The sequence below is a fragment of the Corvus brachyrhynchos genome, unplaced genomic scaffold (genome assembly GCF_000691975.1).
Source record: "Corvus brachyrhynchos isolate BGI_N302 unplaced genomic scaffold, ASM69197v1 scaffold1, whole genome shotgun sequence".
In the NCBI taxonomy this organism is placed as follows: Eukaryota; Metazoa; Chordata; class Aves; order Passeriformes; family Corvidae; genus Corvus; species Corvus brachyrhynchos.
Genome location: NW_008237222.1, coordinates 7,175,453 through 7,193,689, shown reverse-complemented (window position 1 = coordinate 7,193,689; position 18,237 = coordinate 7,175,453). Strand labels below are relative to the sequence as shown.

At 39.1% G+C, this 18,237-nt stretch overlaps 1 long non-coding RNA gene across 3 annotated transcripts in view; it reads right to left on the bottom strand.

Moving 5' to 3' along the window:
* Positions 1-15,245, bottom strand: part of LOC108445402 — a 37,088-nt gene extending 21,843 nt beyond the window's left edge. For all 3 annotated transcript variants that reach the window (XR_001860246.1, XR_001860244.1, XR_001860245.1), the window contains exons 1-2: positions 15,096-15,245; positions 6,889-6,975 (exon numbers count right to left, since the gene is read on the bottom strand). This is a non-coding gene — a long non-coding RNA (uncharacterized LOC108445402). The remainder of the gene's footprint in view (positions 1-6,888; positions 6,976-15,095) is intronic.
* Positions 15,246-18,237: the final 2,992 nt, after the last annotated feature.

Here is an 18,237-nt window from a genome sequence, read left to right as displayed (position 1 = left end):
AGCAAAGAACAGTTCAAGAATATATGATTTATTTTCTCTGTAGTCTTATTGCAGAAGGTGAACTCAATGTCTGCCCAGTTCAGATCATGGCTGTACTACCAGACTATGCACCCTGTTCTGATTAGTCTCCCAAAGTCCTAGTTTGACATCCAGTTGGTTCAGTTTAAATCTGAAAATGGTCCGAGGTCAGGCCTTTGGCTGTTGTAAGGTGCTGATCAGCAATCTGAAGGGGATATCCCCAGGATATTAAATCTATTGACCTATTGACACAAAATCTCTAATGGTTGAAAAGAGCTGTCAGTCATGACTAGTGGAGTCTCTGCTAAGCAGGATATGAAGTAAAACAAGCACGTTTTTGGATTATTCCCTAACAGTATCCCTTTTCAGATTTTTTCCTTGACCTTGAGCATGAGTCGACTCCTATGATAAGGGTCTGTGAGTAAAAGGCAGAGTCATCAGTTCAGATCACAAGGGAAAATTAACTTTAAACATTAACTTCATTCTTCAAAAGTTAAATAATGCTTCTGGCATCAACAAATTCCAAGCAAGATTCTGCTTTTTCTATTCACATTCTTTCCCATCCTTGTCCCATTAATGAAGAGCACCTACCTAATGTGCCTGGTCTGGTGTTATCACACAGAATATGTCACCTTCAATCCTCCTTTGTCTGTCGTCTAAGCATATATGCCACTGGGCAGAACAACCCCACCCCTTCTACATCTGTACAGGATTAAAGAGAAAGTTCTGTATATTACATAAACACCCATTTAGAGGGATGCAGGCAAGAGAATGGAGAGGGGACAAGGACCAGGTCAAAAGAAAATGTAGAGAAGGCAAAATATTTCATCTGCATTCTAAAATACAGAAAGTTAATTCAGATAAAATTGATTCCAGAACAGTATGCATTCTATTCCAGCAATATCTATTGCCATATGGGACTTTTAAATACTGGGTTTGGAAAGGAAAGAAAAGAACACAAGGTAGCCTAGTTAAAAACGCACCAGAAGTATGAAGACAGCAGCCCAGTCTGTTACTTGATATTCAAACCTTTTCAAAACTTTTCTGGGATTTCTTTCCTTTTCTTCTTGGGGATTCTATACTGCTATGATCAAACACTTGACAGCCATTTTCAAGTAATTTTGCATGATTTCCATACTGAAGAAATATTAAACATAAGATTCCAAGAAACTAGTCAGACTCTCTGCATTTTGCTATTTTCTCCAGCATAAGTACCCTAACCAGTGCCCCTAAGCATAGTACAATATCATACTATTTTTCTATATTTTCTTTTCCTCATTGAAAATTCAAAGCTTTCATATGTTTTCATGTTTGTTATACATTTTGATCAAATATCTCTTGAATATGTAGAAGGGAACAATGAAGAACAATATTTTGGACTGTAGTTGGCAGAGTGTTCAGATACATCTACCTATCCTGTGATGCATTTAAATTCTCTTCTTGAACAGCTTAGAATAATTAAGATTTTTAACACTATGTCTGAAGTTAAAAAATATACAAATAAAGTAAATGTATGTTAAAAAGTAGAGTACAACTGTGAAACAACAAAATACATTTTAAAAGGAGGAAGCAATATAGTCTAACTGCAAATGATTCATCTTAATGGCATAACAAGAAGAAAAACATACACCAATTTGGCATTACCATCAGCGTTACAACTGTTCTGGTAAGGAAGGGGAGAGAGAAAGAGACTGACTTTAGATGGCTAAGTGCTGCCTATTAGCAGGGAAACAAGTACTCTACTTTGTAAAAGTTACCTTTTTATAACATTTTGGGGCTTTTCAGCTGATAAATGTAAATATTAATCATTGTCTTGAAAACTACTACACTAAATTTCTATTTCACTTACATCTCTGAGTGAGGCACTTTTACAGAAACAATTGCTCTCTGTTCATTAATTTTGAAGCCATTCTGCAGTGATTAACATGTGAAGTCTGCCAAAGCATTTTCAAGGTTGTTTTTGCACTTTTGTGTGTCTGCAGCTCAGATCACTGGACCGTGCTGTAGCTCCAAAAATACATAAACATCTTTATCATTCTTTAAACCCACTGCAAAAGTATTTTTAAAGCATAAGCATGTCTCATATAAACAACAGAAAATCTATGTGTCTTTTCATTTCAGGGGATGCATTACTACCTCAGGAACTTCTTTAAAGGTGACCCACAAATAATTTACCAGGAGTTAGTTTTATAAAGCATATACTTCATGATGAATGAAGAAAGAAGGCCAAAATGTTTATTTTATTCTTGTTACTTGAGTGAGGTTTGAGGGATTTTTTTTTTTTTTTTTTTGAGATATTTTTAAATTTCAGTTTGGTTTTCCTGTATTTTAATCACTGAACTGATTAGTGATTTAAAAATACATAGCATGGCTGAAGAGGATGGGGAAAGAAGAAAGATTTTAAACTTACCCTCTCCAAAAGCTTATGATACTATACTGCAGTACATCTCAGTAGTGTTAACAAAAGAAAAATACAAAATGTAACATGAATTACCACTAAAACTCCTTTGCTTTCCTTGATTCATTCCTCCCTTTATCTTTTTGACTGTTATGATATCATAATTTCACCAGTGATTCAGGCATAGATCATAGTAAATGGAGTAAGATATATAACAGGAAAGAGAAGGAACAAAAAGGGGGGGGGGGGCGGGGAACCCAACCCACAATTATCAAACCTTCTTACATTTAATAAAATATCAAAAATATTATCTATACTCACATTCACTTTTTCTTTATGTTTAAATCACCCTTTAAACCCCCCTCCACCCCAAACCCTCCTAATATGGAGATATGATCTCAAGAAGTTCAGTTTTAAAGGCTTTTTTAACCAATAGCCCTTCTTTCTAATTATAAATGGACTGAAGAATCATGGCACTGATTTCCAACAGCAAAAGATGTGACAATTCATATTCAATTCTGTTTAACCGAGCATGTTATGCGTGATGTGCAAGAGAGTCACCTTGCTCCCGTACATCAACACCTGGAATAGGTATGGAGGCAGCATGCTTAGACACTGGCAAGGAAGGAGAATCTTGTCTTATTTGATAAGACCCCCATCTGCCCATCTTGGAAGCAACAGCACAGAATGTTTGGCATGGACTCCAGTTCAAGGACTGCAACAAGGATGTCCTATTCAGCCAACCAAGAGTGGTTTTTTGTCTGCCTTCCCCATGTCTGGCCTGAATACCTAATAGCCACTTGCTTCATAGCCACTTCTTAAGATGATGCACTTATGGAGTGAAAGACAATAACGATGAGATAGGGAGGCAAGGTAAATAACCAGAGATATCATGAGCCTTAGAGAAATGCACTAGGAGACTAGTGTCATCCTTGTTGCTTGTTTTCACTGTTGCAGAAAATCTTTTTGCAATATATATATAAAACCAAGTTAATCATGTTTTTAAGGCTTTGCAGATAAAGGTCCACAGTTCTAAAAAATACTACACCTCTGGATGAAGATGCATGGGCAAGGCTGTGTTTTGCATAAACTCACACCCATAACAGTCTAGCTCCGAGCTGGTGCTACCTGATGTATAAATGCTGCAGATCCCTTCTGCTTACCTCCCTTAGTGCTTTGAACAAGTCAGAATGCAAGCATACGTTTCTTGACTGTTTTAGTTTTATGCTATTGCTTTATCCCCAAGTACCACCTAAAAATTTCTTTCACTGAAGTCTGTCAGCATCAATAGACTAGAAAGAACTGCCTCCTCCATGCTACTAATCTCTTTTGAGAGAAGAGGTTGATATTAATTTCTTGGGTTATTTTCATCATCTTTAATATTAAAAGAGGGAAAAAGAGAGAGGGGGAGAGAAGAAAAGCAGCTCAGTCATCTGACTACTTCCCAAGTACCTTGGTTCATAAGGATGTGTCACAGTCTCCACTGGAAAGCCTGTAGACTTACACCACTATAAAAGGGAACTGAGTTCCTCCAGTCATGAAGATAGATATTTTTTAAGGTCAGCCTTTCTGGGTTTTAGGACCTTATGCTTGTGTTAAGAAAAACCTTTCCACAAAGGGTAAGGGTGAGAAGGACAGCACTGCATTACCCACATTTCTGTCAGCTGCTAACCTTCACCTCAGACACTTCCTCCTGAAGAGGGACACAACCACAGTGCTGGTTCATTTGCTCTGAGCTTTACTCTGCTCTTTCTCCACCCTACCAGGCTGTTTGGGGTTGCTCACTGGAGCCATCTTGAGTGTATTTGCCACCAGCTGCTTCCCACAACCTCGTTGCTCCCCTACCCACCTCCAGAGTGTTGCACCACACTGCAGGAGCCTGCAGTGCCATTTGCCAACACCATCTGCCAGACCTCCTGAGCCAAGATTACCTCCTCCCAAACCCACACCATTTCTATCAGGGTTTCAAAGCCTGCAAACAAGGGGTCACAATCTGAAAAGAAGGGCTCAAAAAATCTGAAGCTGCTGTTCTTATTCCCAGAATCTTTTCTTTCTCCTTCCAGCCCACAAACATCATCCTTATATTGCAGTAATTGTTCTGGGAGAAAAAGAAAATTCCAGTACAACTTTTGACTGCTGTTTCAAGCACATGAGCAGCTGCATCAAAGCTGTGAGGAGATAGTCCTAATAATGTCTTCTCTATCTCCAGACTGTCCCAGTCTAAAGAACTGAAACTAAAGAGCCAGATGGTGTTCACGTATACTTATCCTTGAATTCTAGTTTCAATCTCCCCCTCAGGAAGTCTTTTAATAATAGAATTTAGAAGTTGCCATATATCATTCTTGTGAGGTACTTACCGCACCCTATACATCTTTAACTTCCAGAAATTTCTTGTTTACATATTTTTCCCTTTCCTTTCTAAAGTGTCTGCATCAGACTGACCCATCCCAGCAGGACTGAAGAATGTTAAGTCTTCCTCTATTGCTACTCCCTTTTTGATGAAATGCCTCTGCTTGCAGCCTCAAGCTTCACCACTTCTTTGTTCCTCTGGGCCCCTCCCCCCCATACACTTGGCAAGGACTGTGGTCCTTCTACAGCTGCACTGGGCACAAGGGCATATTGCTGATTCCATTTATGAGGAGAAAGCCTATGAAAACTAGGCTCTACTAAGAAAAAAAAGTCAGGTTATTACACTGAAACCAGAGTATTTCTTTCATATTCAGTTCAAACAGGGCTAAATATGCAAAGAGTAATTTTTCCTTTGTAAACCATACTTTTCCAGGGGTTTTGGTCTGCTTCTGGAGAAAAAGGAGAGGAGAGCAGAATCCCCAAGTTCTACTTCTGCTTTTGACTCTCAGCTAGCTGTATGATTTTCTCAGATTCCTCAGTCAAGGCATTCCTCAGTTTACCAATTTGCAAAGTGGATACAACAGTGATATATCCACAGGAATTCAGAGAATAAAAGCAGCTGTTTGCAAAAGACTTCAACACCGACAAAAAAAAAAAAAAGCAAGTAACTTATTCTTTCAAATTAAAAATGGGATAGATTATTCACATATCTATACATCAACTCAAGCCATGAATCTGCTTGTAAGTGAACCACTCCTACATGAACCCTGCACTCTGTTTATAAGGCACATTGTTTCCTTTATAAAGCCTACAGAAGTCAGACTTTGATTTGAATATAATAAAATTGCAGAAACAGCAGAAGCTGGCCATGTAACTCCTTTTTTAATGAATACCTAAAGTAACAGTCCTCTAAGCCATTGTGTCATCTTTCAACTCCTGTCCCTCCCTCCCCCTTTCTGCACCAAACTCGAGGAAAAGAAAAACTGATTGGCAGGTACTGTAGCTAGCGTGAATAACCACGACTATATATCTTGTCAAAAATCAGCATGTACTTTAAAAAAGAAGAAAGTAAAATATGAAGATAAGAGGAATAATCTGAGGCTCTCCCATATTCTCATTCAAATTTTTCTATTTAGATTTCACTATATTTCCTTTTTTAACCTTCTCCTGCAGGTCTTTATATATAGGACAAAAAAATCCACTTCTGTCATTTAAAGCATGATGAAAGTACCAAAGAAAAATCTATTTTCAGCTGTTTCTCGTTAGAGCACTTTTTTGCCACTGTGATGAAAGTCGATGCAAAGAAAGAAAGACGAGTCACTGATGAAGATGAAGAAGCATTTCTGATCAGCCATCTGTTCAACCAATTAAAACCCTCGCAAATAAAGTTGTGTATACTTATATAGCTAACCCATAAAGATATACATATCTGTGTGTACACTGGCATGCGAATACATACATATAAATACCATGTAAAGTCTACTTTGCATACACTGAACTCTGCTTACATGCTGAGCATAGCTAATTAAATACACACATAGAGAAACACTGAAAATGTGAAATAGACTTTGGCCCTGCTGGGGAACAAAGCCTTCTCTATTAACATCCTTTTCTCTTAATGGTCCTTATGCAGTAAAAATAAAGTCCAAACACTATAATTTCACTCCCAGAAAAGTTACAAATACTGTAGGTATCTTTAGAAACAGCTGCAAAAGTGGATTCACTTCTGACAAGATTGGTGTTAATTACCAGTAAGGACTTCAGTATAATACTATTTAAATCATTTTAAATTATCCCTCTCAAAAATTAATTTTTCATCAAAGATTACACAAAAAAATCATGATATCATCTCTGCAGCTGCGATTTAGTAATAATTTCATCTATTATTACCAATGTCAGTTAGATAAAAGAAAAATGGCATCCTACTGTGCTGATTCCAGCATAGGCCATATATAGAAATTTTTAACTATCACTTATAATCGCCTTGATGAGCTTAAACCTCCTCTCAATTAACACCCTAAATGACACTGAGACATCTTAATGGAGGATGTAAGTAAAGGAAAAAGACTTTAATCAAAGAATAAAAAGAGAAGTGCCAAGCAAAAGGAGGAAGTCTGGTGTACCTCTCAGTGTCCAATCTCACAGGGGTCCTTTATCTTGTCTTGAACTTCTTGTCATCTTTATATTGCGACTGTAACTTCACAGCAGCCCTAAGAAGGGAAAAAAAAAAAAAAAGGTGTGCATATTCTTATCTGCAATTCTCATCCTCATCTTAGAAAGACAGTGGGGGTTTACACCAAACAGGCAAACATAGTTTAAATGAAACTGAAGAGACTGTGCAAAATAAAACAATTTCAGCTTACAATGAGGCTTACTCCATTTTGGTTATTACTTCAATAGTGGTCCAGGGCAAATCTTAAAGAATGGAATACAGTGATTCACATACTATTCAATAAACCTTGAATGAGCATGTTCTGATTCTAACATCCCAACCTCAATAAAAGTTATGCTTTCACAGCCAGCAGGTAATTATACTTCTAAAGATCTCATATGCCAGAAAACCACGTAAATATTTGCTTAAATGGCACCTACAGTCGATATTATTAAGGGCATTTTTTTGTCTCCTTTAGTATATCTCTAAGACTCATAATGCAAGCATTTAAACGCATACACATACTGGGTGGTTGCGATAGCACTCTTCAAATTTCAGGAAAGCTGAGAAATAGGTCTCTACCTAGTGTTTCCCAACCTTGTGAACTCAACTTTCTAGCCTTCAGAGTAACCATCCAGATGTAGTAAGTTGATAATCTTCAGCTACTCTCTGCAGACTTCTTGCTACACACTTGTGCAAAACTCCTGGGGGTTGACTATAGCCTGGGAACTGCTGTTTTGGGATGCACACAGCTGTAGGTACAGGCAGAGGGTGGTTTTGCCCTGGTTTATGAATCAGTGACAATCTGCCAGCTCTGATAGGGAAAAAGGGCTTTGGGAAGTGTGATCATAAATTATCTCTGAGGAACTTTGGGAGGTGCTCTAAGTGCCTGGGTACCATAAAACTCTGCTGCACCAGCTAGTGGGGCCATTAGGTTTGGAAGTATCTAAACAACAAATAGAAGTTCATATATATATATACACACACATACATATTTTTTACATACATATATATATATACACACACATATATATATTTATGTCTGTATATATATAGTTTCACTGCCTAATATTTTTTAAGTTAATTCACTCATAATGAGAACCAAATTAATATTTCTGGATGCATAGAAGTATTAAAAAAAAAAAAAAAAAAAAAAAAAGCCAATTAAAATCAGCCATGGTATTTCATTCCTTTCAAGTGTTTTTTGCCCATTACAGCTTTACAAACTGTTAGCTACAAATTACACCAGTTAAGGATTCAGGTTATTTTGATTAACAAATAATTTGAAAATGGATTTTGCTTTTATTTTTCATAGGTGTTTGTTGAATAGTTCATCCAACCAGTTCAGCTTGTGGGTTGTTTGCTTCAGCTTTTCACTAGTCACTCCTATTCTCTAAGCACATGGTATTTATGACTGTTAAAAGAGCCCCTCAGGTAAAGATAAGAAATATCCCAACCTCTGCTCCATAACAGGCACAATATCCACTAAATTTAGTCACTGCTGTTACAGAGAAATTGATCAAACTCTCCTGTGCTGGATGATTTTAGATGCATGAATATTACATAGCAACTAATAATGAGCAATGGACTGTATTGTTAGGGAGAAATTTGCTGATGTGCAGTGAATCATGGAATCATAGAATCATAGAACACCCTGAGTTTGAAAACACCCACAAGGATCATCGATTACAGCTCCTGGCCCTGCACAGCACCATCCCCAAGAGTCACCCTGTGTGCCTGAGTATTGTCCAAACACTTCTTGAGCTCTGTCAGGCTTGGTGCTGTGACCACTGCCCTGGGAGCCTGTTCCAGTGCCCAACCACCCCCTGGGTGAAGAACCTTTTCCTGAAATCCACCCTAAACCTCCCCTGACACAACTTCAGGCCATTCCCTCAGGTCCTGTCACTGGTCACTACAGAGAAGAGATCAGTGCCTGCCCCTCTTCTTCACCTTATGACAAAGCTGTAGACTGCTGAGGTCTCCCCTCAGTCTCCATTTTGTCCAGGCTGAACAGACCAAGTGACCTCAGCATCTCCTCATACGGCTTTGTATTAATATCTGTGCAATTTTCAACATTCACAAATATTACCCTCCCATGAGGCAGCTCTCTGAATATTTCCTACTAAAGACCTTTTTGTGACTCAAAAAAGAAATAACCTTCCAGCATTTACTCTCCAAAGTGTTTTTTGTTCAGGTTTCTTTCACCCCCATTTGGACTTCTAGCCAAACACATTTTTTTCATAAATTAAAATTTAGGGTGGTTTGATTTTGCATATATAACATACAAGGTGGCAGTGAAGTAATGCATGCAATTAAAAAAAATCCCAACGTATCCACTGATCTGAAGATTGGTCTATCAGTTTACAAAAAAAAAAAAAAATGCTAATAGCTTTTCAAAAACAAAATAACTTGCATCAGTTGCTGCAAGTAACCAGTCTGCTGCTAAATGCTAAGCACCCCATCTCAAAGACAACTCCCTGTCTGATCAAGGAAATGGTTATTTTCTTATCCAGCAGAACTCCAAGTACACTGCTTTTAACTTGGTCTCCATTTCACTGTTTCACCAGTATGATAAGCATTTCTGTTGATTACAAGCCCAAAAAAAATGCCTTTTCTGATCAAAATGGCAGTGGCAACAAGGAGCCTAAGGCAGACTCGGTAATGCTGATATCAAAAGGAAGGCCTTTTCCTGGAATTGGGTTTGAGCTGCCTCAGCAAGTGACTCTCATAAACTGCATCTCTTCAGAGGAATGGGAGAGTGCCAGTCAAGCCACACTGAGAAATACTTTCAAGTGCAGACAAGCCTTTGAGCTCTGATATTCAGAATCAGCTAAACAAATGCATACTTCTGTGTGGATGGACATTCTTGAACTGGTTAATCATTTTGTGACCTTGCCAGCATTAAGGAGTTTGGCAAGACAGTTAAATCAGTCTAATATTGAGAAAAAAAAAAAAAAAAATTTTCCCAATATTTTCTTCTGCTCTCAGCTATACACTGCTGCTTCTTGCTCTGCAGAGACACTTGAGTGTTCACCTGATCTCTAAGCTAACCAATTTATTTCACTAAACTGGCAGAAAATGCTGCATTGGTATTTGCTGCATTCATTTGCTGTCTGTATAGTAAGCTGAAGCAGCTTGCTGGGGCATCAAACAAGTTCCAGAGCCAGCATGAGAAGAAGGGAGGGAGGAAGGTTTTTCTTCTCCGTATCAGTAGGATTTTAGGATTGTCCTCTGGGGAAATCAAGCCTTTAAACACTGTTATGTCACTGTACTTGGAGTTATCACTTTGGCCATGCCAAAGCTATTGCTCTGACCAAAATACAGGGATGTCTGGTAAGAATAAATGACAAGACTTGCACAAAAACAGCTGGGTTTTTTTCAGGGTGGAATAAATTACACAGAGACATACACCAGCCTGGCAGTTGATTAAGATTGTGAAGAAGACAAAGAGCAAGCAAACCACACTTCCCTCTCCTAACCAGTACTGCTATGGCTGCAACTCCCCTGACGTATATGCCATTTTACCTACAAAGGAGTACTTCTGCTCTATACTTATCTTGTTCAGAAAGTTGTATCAGTTTATCAGCTTTTTGTACCAGTGTAAACTTAGCTTCCAATGGAAGTGCCTGACAGTCCAGCTATATCACAAGCCCATTCTAGCTAGGATATGGTCATAACAGAAACCTTTCGGCTTTTGATTACGAAGAAAGCCTATATTTCAGTGGATGTCCTGCCATGAAGCTGCACAGCTGCTATTTTTGCTTCTTCAGTCACCACCTTTCCAAACAAAAAAGTTCTCTGTGTGCTGTGAATAACAATAAAAAAATCTATTCAAAATTACTCTGCTGCATTTGTGTCCTTTTATTTCTTTGCCAACAATATATGAGTTCACTCTAAAATTCGCAACATTCTGCAGTTGCTTGAGAGCCAGGACAGCTCTCAAGCCAGGTCTAAATTATAAAGTGTTGTTGACAAAGCTGTTTCAGTCACAAGCATGAAAAAAATCACACCCTTAATTGATATAGATATGGGAGCAACACCCTCTGTATAGATGTAAGAATCCCTTTGCTGGCATGGCTTATGCCACTCAAAAAGGTAGTTGAAGAAAAAAGACTCCTTTTGCCAATGTGTATTTTTCCTCTGGTACAACTCAGCCAACAAAGCCTGTATATCGTGGACCAGTGATCCCCAAATTTTCTGTAGCAATCCTTGCTTGAGAAAACCAGCCATGTGTAACACCACCCAGCAACCAGGTCCCTTCCCCCAAACTGAGCTTTAGTTCCGCTTTGTGTCCCTCTTCCTATCTTTCTGGCACTTTTTCTCTTCCCCCTCCCACCTCATATGTCCCCTCCTCTTTATGGGACCATTTCTGACTAGATTCACTCAGATATGATCATCTCTTTTCTCCCAGCACTTCTGATTGAGTCTGACTGGGAAACCTTGGTGCAAACTGTAACAGACCCTGTCAAAATGAAAACAAAATGAAAGCTAGGAAAGGCTTTCCATTTTATCCCTTAGTTCCATCATTCTCACCACTGATGGTCACCAAATCTCAGGAGAGTTGAGTCTGATAAGGACCTCTGGAGATCAACCAGTCCAACCCCATGGTCCAAGCAGAGCCAACTGGAGCAGGTTGCTTAGGACCTTTTCCAGTCAGGTCTGGGGTATTTTCAAAGATGGAGACAATGAGGAAATCCATGTTGGAACCTGTATCATTTAAACTATCCCCCTATGGAAGACATCTCAAAGTCTGCACAGACTCCATCAGGTTTTTCTCATTTAGTTCCAATACCCTGTAACTGGAGAGAGACAGTTAAAGATAGAGCAGACATTTAAAAATGAGGCATCATTTGGGGAGTTAATGTTGATTAATTTCCTGTAGTTTCTCTATCTTTCTACCTATTTTTGAGAAATTGGAAGACAGTGTCCTCTGTTTATTTGTATTGAAGTTGCTACCTGACCCCTAATAATTCTGAGTCTACTGATACTTCAGGGGACATGAATGTGTCTAGCAGGAAGGACTGACTCTTGTTCTGCATTTGAGATATAGACTCATGTACTTCTACGGCATAGACAGAGGTTATTCCTATTTTATATATTAAGTTAAAAATATACCTATGACAGAAATAACAAGGAAATCAGTATGAAATACATAGAGTTGTGTCTAGGTTGTAGACATGCTCATCCCCTCCTCACTCTCTTCTCTTCAGCTTATTCTCAATGAAGTATCTTGCCATACACTCCCTAAGCCACTTTAGGTTCATTTAACTGAAGATTTAATCTTGCAGAATGGAATCCTCCTACACTATATCGTATGCTTGGATGGATCTATGGCTAACTGGACAGGTGCAAGGATGAATTATAATACAGCATTATGTTAGCAAATGCTGCCTCCACATACAACTTTCAGAAGGAAACTCTGGCCTATAAAGTTGCTTCATTTAAGGTACAGTACTAAAAGAAAAAAAAAAAAAAAAGCCAAATTAAAAGAAGATCGAGTCCTGCAAAGCTAATCATACAGGAAAAATACTGTGGTTTGTTTTCTGAATTTATGTCTTCAATCTTAGAAGAAGAAGTATAGGAAATATAATTTAACAGTTATATTATCTTAATATTTATATGAAGAATTGACTGAGCAACTATAACTCATTTGATTTCTTCTTCGAGATTAATTGAACTATGTGAAATCATTGTTCTGTCTCTCTCTTATTAATGCCACTATGTTGCAGTAAACAAGTGAGAGCGTATCTTTAATAGATATGAGATTTTTTTTCAAAAGAGCACAAAGGTCTGTGTAGATGATGAAATTTCTATTCTTGAAAATCAGCTCCATCAGAGTTGAAACAGAGCAAGCACTTAACACATAAAAAAAGGATGGCTCTAAGTGAAGAAAAAGATTGCATCCAATTGAAATTTCAGGGAATGTAAGTAAGGAGAATGCAATCTCCCAGTCAGAAATTGATTAAGACACCACTCTTTAAGCTGGGAGATCTTTCGGTTTTGTAAGTGGACAAGACCAAGTTAGTATTTCATTCAAGAAGTGCTACACTGACAACAGCACAGTCTTCCCAGCAAGGAGGGACAGCCAGGCAGAGGAAGTATGCAGCTGAAATCCTGATACCACAGAAGTTCAAGTTCTGTATTCTCAATCTATCTTTCCTCTAGAGCTCTTTCTTTCCTTGAAACATTAAATTTAGAAAAAAAGTCTTGTAAGATAAGAACAGAAAATACCTAGTACAGAACAAATCTATGTCTACAAAATTCCTGAAAAGAAAGCATGAGTTTCCTACTCAGACTGCATTAGTAATTATTAAATGGTAACAGCATTTTTATGTTTACAATATTTTTCTCTGTCTGTCAATTATTCATACTCTGATAGCCTATTTTTTCATTGAAATTCTCAGTAGCAGTTGAAAACTGCAAAATTCAGCTGAATAAAATGGCAAAATAGGTTCAAAATTACTTGGGACATATTCTGGAGTCTAAATCTCAAGTCTAGTTTGTCATTAGGATCATGAGCAATCTCAAAAAGTCCTTAATTCATACCACAAGCTTTGGCCTCTAAGGCTATATATACATAGTGTTGACCCCCTTCATTTAAAACTGGCAAGACAATATAACATGGTTTTAGCTATAGTGTCTCCAGAACATTCTTGCTAATGCATCACCAAACTACTCCCTGCAAGGATAAAGACACTGCAAAACCAGCCTTAGGGCAGCTGTTTCCCCAGGAGCACCACGGGACTGCCACAGAGGTCACAGTCCAGGGCATGTTCATGCATCCTTTGTGCCCTCTTAATACCTTGTGTGAAAGATGGGCACTCACTTAGCAAAAAACATGCCAGCAGCAGATCAATGTAAACTGTGCCACCTTCCAACCATTTTAATGCTCAATTGTGATAGAATAAGACGTTTGGTGGACTGCAATATATAAGCACTGCCCCACAGTTAAGCTTTAATTAGTTAAGGCAGCATAGAGCCTCCCTGGAACAATATGCTTGTATTTCTTAGAAATGAAGACATGCTTTTATAGAAATATGAACTAAGAATAACTACTTTTTATATGCAAGGTAAAGGTGGGAGGAATTAGGGCATGAAATCCTCAACAGACAGCTCATGAGCTTTCTCTTCTGGGTGGTGTTTGAAATATAACTACTTCCTGAAGAACAGCAACAACTAACAGTCTAGATACAGTAGTAAAAGTGCCAGGAAGGGGTGTACCCTATATGACACAAGTGGAGTGTGTGCAACAGGAAGGAAGAAAAGGATTAAAATTGCTCATGTTTTACTATTTCCTGCCTCTGCCACTGATGATGCTCTGTGAGATCCTTACTGATGCATTTCACTCCCTACCCAAACTGAAAATATGTGTGCCATAAAGATGGTGTTTTAACTATCTGCAAAAACATTTTGATCTTTGGATTAAAAAGCCATAAAACAAACTGAATCTCAAGGCTGAATGCAGAAGAAAGCCTGGGATGAAAAAATCCAAAATGTAAAGATTGTCTTGCCTAATTATGGGTTAGTCTCCTGCAGCCAACTGGCTGTGGTGACACGGCCCTGCTTCAGACAAGGAGCAGTGCATAAAAAATGTTGACTAATAATGTTATGGCATTAAGTGGTAACAATCTTACAGCAAAATATTGTATTAAGTTTCTATATTGGAATTTGAAGTCTATGGATACGCAGAATACAACAATTTCAAATGAACAGCAGAGTTTGTCCTAAGTATAGTCACTTCAGTTAAAAAATGAATGGGTTTGAAGACATGTGGTGGAGAATAGTTAAAAATTACTGGAGTACTCTTCAGATTATTGAAGCAATCTAGGAAATCTAAATTGGTCTGCAGTGCCCGTTCCCAGAGCACCCTATTCACTTCCAAAATGAAGTGCTCTTATTAAAAAAAAAAGAGGAAAAAAAAAAAGTGAAGCATTGCATTTGGAAAGGATGAAGCACTTCCATTTTCTGGGGGTTTTTTTTAGCAAATATTTCTTTTTGGAAGCAAATCAAAAAGCATTTTATCACTGTAGGCAAACTCACAAATGATTTAAAAATTAAGCCCTATTTAAAACAAAAGGAGAATAATTAAAATAACACTAACAGTCTCCTGCCTTGAAACACAGGAAAAGTGAAAGCGAAATAGAGAAAAAAGTAGGTGAGAGAAGAAAAAATCCATACCTTCAAGGGAGGAAAAAGAATTGTAGGGACATCTCTGACCTGGTCTGTGTGCTTTGCAGAGATCCACAAATCAATACACTGCTGGAGCACTAGGGTGGTCTTGGGAATAGACCATGGTGACCCTATCTCCTCACCTTTGGCTGCATGAACTTCCTTCACATCACAGAAGATGCCTCTCCTCCTTCCTGGTTGTATCTTAGTGACTGCTCCCTTAACAGCTGCACTGGCTCAGGACTCCTTAACAACTCTTTCTGTATGGATTTTTCTTTCTTTGGTGAGAGACATCTTGCATGGGCTGATTCTAAAGATGTTGTTGTGATTTAGTCAGGGTTAAAGCTCCAGATCGTCAGTGTGTAGGACTAGGGAGAATTTCAGCTTTCATTTAACATGAGAGTGTTTTCTAGCCCCTATAGTTGGTTATAAAAACTTGGAAATGTGTCCCCAGAAAACTATAGACTCCAAATCCCAGCAGGCAAATAGAAAGATCTCCCCTTTCTCACCACTCCACATGCAAGCCAAATTATTTTTAAAGTTCAGTATTTAGAAACCATCTTTGCAACTGTGGAACATTTGGGTCTGGCAATCTCCCTGTGCTCTGCCTCCCTCCTGGGATGGAACCTTTCCTCACCAGCTAAGATTAAACCAAGAACCAGGACAGGGGCTCTTGGTAGACCGAAGCCAGATTGGAGAGAGTGAGATAAGCCTGGAGCAGGGAGTTCAGGCTCCCTGAGCATCGAGACAGAGGCGTTGCCCCTCCTGGAGCAAGTGCTGAGGGTGAAGTTGCAGGCTGGCAGCCTGCCGCCACCCTGGGAGAAATCCAGTGAGGGTTTATGTCTGTGGGACCGAGGAATGCAGCGGGCCCCGCTCCGAGGAAAGAAGGAGAGTCAGCTTCACTGCCAACAGAATTAGGGCTCTCTTCCAGCATTCAGAAACATACATACTTTTATATATCTGCCACATGGCTTTGCTGCGCAGCAGCACATGTGTTGTGGCTGCGCAGCACTGAGTGAAAAGAGCACCCAAATCAAGGAGTGTTGTGGGTGGGGAGGTGGCTCTGGGTGGGTACTGGGCAGATGGATGGTGGTACCTGAGGTTGGGGAAGAAAGCTAAAAACACTCATCTTCTTCCAGCCAAAGAAAAGGTTTGCACCTGATTGACTTCATGCAAGAGGAGGAGACCCATTACCAGCACTGATCAAACATGCAAGGGAAGATCCGGCCTTTATTTTCTTTCCCTGATTTTGTTATTGTCAAGGTGTGCCCTGGTGGTGCTGTCTGTAGTAAAAATGTCTTCATGGAGACCAGACCCCATTGAATCAGGCAACAAAACCATAAGAAATGATCATAAAGAGCTTACATTGAAAGCTGACATGAGGGGTGAAGGGTAGGTAGAATGAAACATTCCAATTCCAGTCTCAGGTTACTGAAGTCTTGCTCCAGTGGCTTAACTACAAAAGACATCTCTCCTCCTAGCTTAAGTTAACAGGGGGGCAACCATTGAAAAATCAGGCCCTGTTTTCCCACTGCTCTTCTGAAAACAGGCCACATCATAATTTTCAGCATACATTTGTGCTTAAGATAGAAAATTCTGTAAAAGTGGACATTCTTGACAAACACGCCTATGGTTCATGAATAGACTTGGAAAACAAGGACACAATTTAGGGAGTCAGTTCTGAATGCAAAAGAAGGTTTTCCTTGCCATGGCCAGAGCCAGTATTTGCTCATCAGCAAAGCAGGTGACACAAGACAATCTGCATGCAGCCGAAGGCTGATGGAAAGCTTGTTTGTGCTCAGCACGCTAGAGAAGTTGTTCGGGAACAGTTACGTAAAGATTAGCCCTGTAACGCTGCCAAATACTTTGTGTTATTATGTGCTGTGTTTGTGCCAGGCAGCCCCACATGTCAGAGCTGCCTCACAGGGCAGTTTTAACATGCACACCCACATTTTCAGAGTGCTCAGAAGAATAAAAAAGCCACGGAGGAACCAACTCTGACCTCATTCGCATGGCTGCCACCGCCGATTCCCGTCAGCTTGCCTGAGTGCAACCAGTGTAGAGCCAGAAAGGCACATCTACCGCATTTTGGAGATGGCTGTCCTCGCCTCCCCTCCTCCTCCTGACCCATCATGTTTCCTCAGAGAATCCCAGCTGCATGGATAAAAAAAAAGTAGCAACTCAACCATGTGGGAGCATACAAATTTAATGTTGGCTAAAGATGAAGGCTGTCTAAATAACACAATGGTTGGAGTTATGCAGGTCACAAGTCTAGGGAGTAAGGAGCTCACGGTGTTTCTTTTCTCTTCTCCCTTGCTCAGTTTTCTTCACAAAAGTTCATTAAACAATGATTCTTTCCCCTTTAAAAATTTATGAATGAATGATGTGTTCATGAAAATGAGAGAGCAAAAAGGCCTGGCCATAGGCAGGCTCAGCACAGTCTAGCACTCTGCAACCTTCCCCACGTTCCTTCCTCTCTCAACGTACTTCCAGCCTGACCCAAAACACTACTCCCCATGATATCTACAACTCACAGAGGGAGAGACTTATCAGTGATGCATACAGGTGTTATATGTGTGAGATATACCTGTCCAGGCAGGGAGGGGACGTGGAGCCAAAGACCTAGAGGAAAACGTTCTTTCATTAGTCCAGCAAACTTCTTTGACCTGCATTATGCAGGTTGCAGTTACAAGGATGCCACAGCCATAAAGGAAAATCAGAATCTGTCTGAAAATAAAGAGGCCTATTATTTCAACTAGTATCTAAAGTGGCACCATCCTCTTCCAAGTCCTGAATATAGCTACATCAGTGTAGTCTGCATCATAAGAAAGGAGCAATAAATAACCAACAATAATGACAAATTTTTATACAGCCATTTTCTTGGGCAGGTTTCCAGTACTTTACAAAATAGAAAAGTAATCTTAATTCCCCACTCACATTCTGTATCTCCATAGAATTGCTTTCTCTTTTTAATTTTTTTCTTTTAATTTTAAATATATTTTCTACATTTATTTCTTTACTGGGCCTTTTTTTTATTTTTTTTACTTTTTCTTTTCCCTCCTCTTTATTCTCCCCTAGCTTCAGTTTTGGAATTTTTGTAGTTTAAGTAGCTCTCCAGTTTTTCTTATATTCTACCTCTTTTCATTACTTT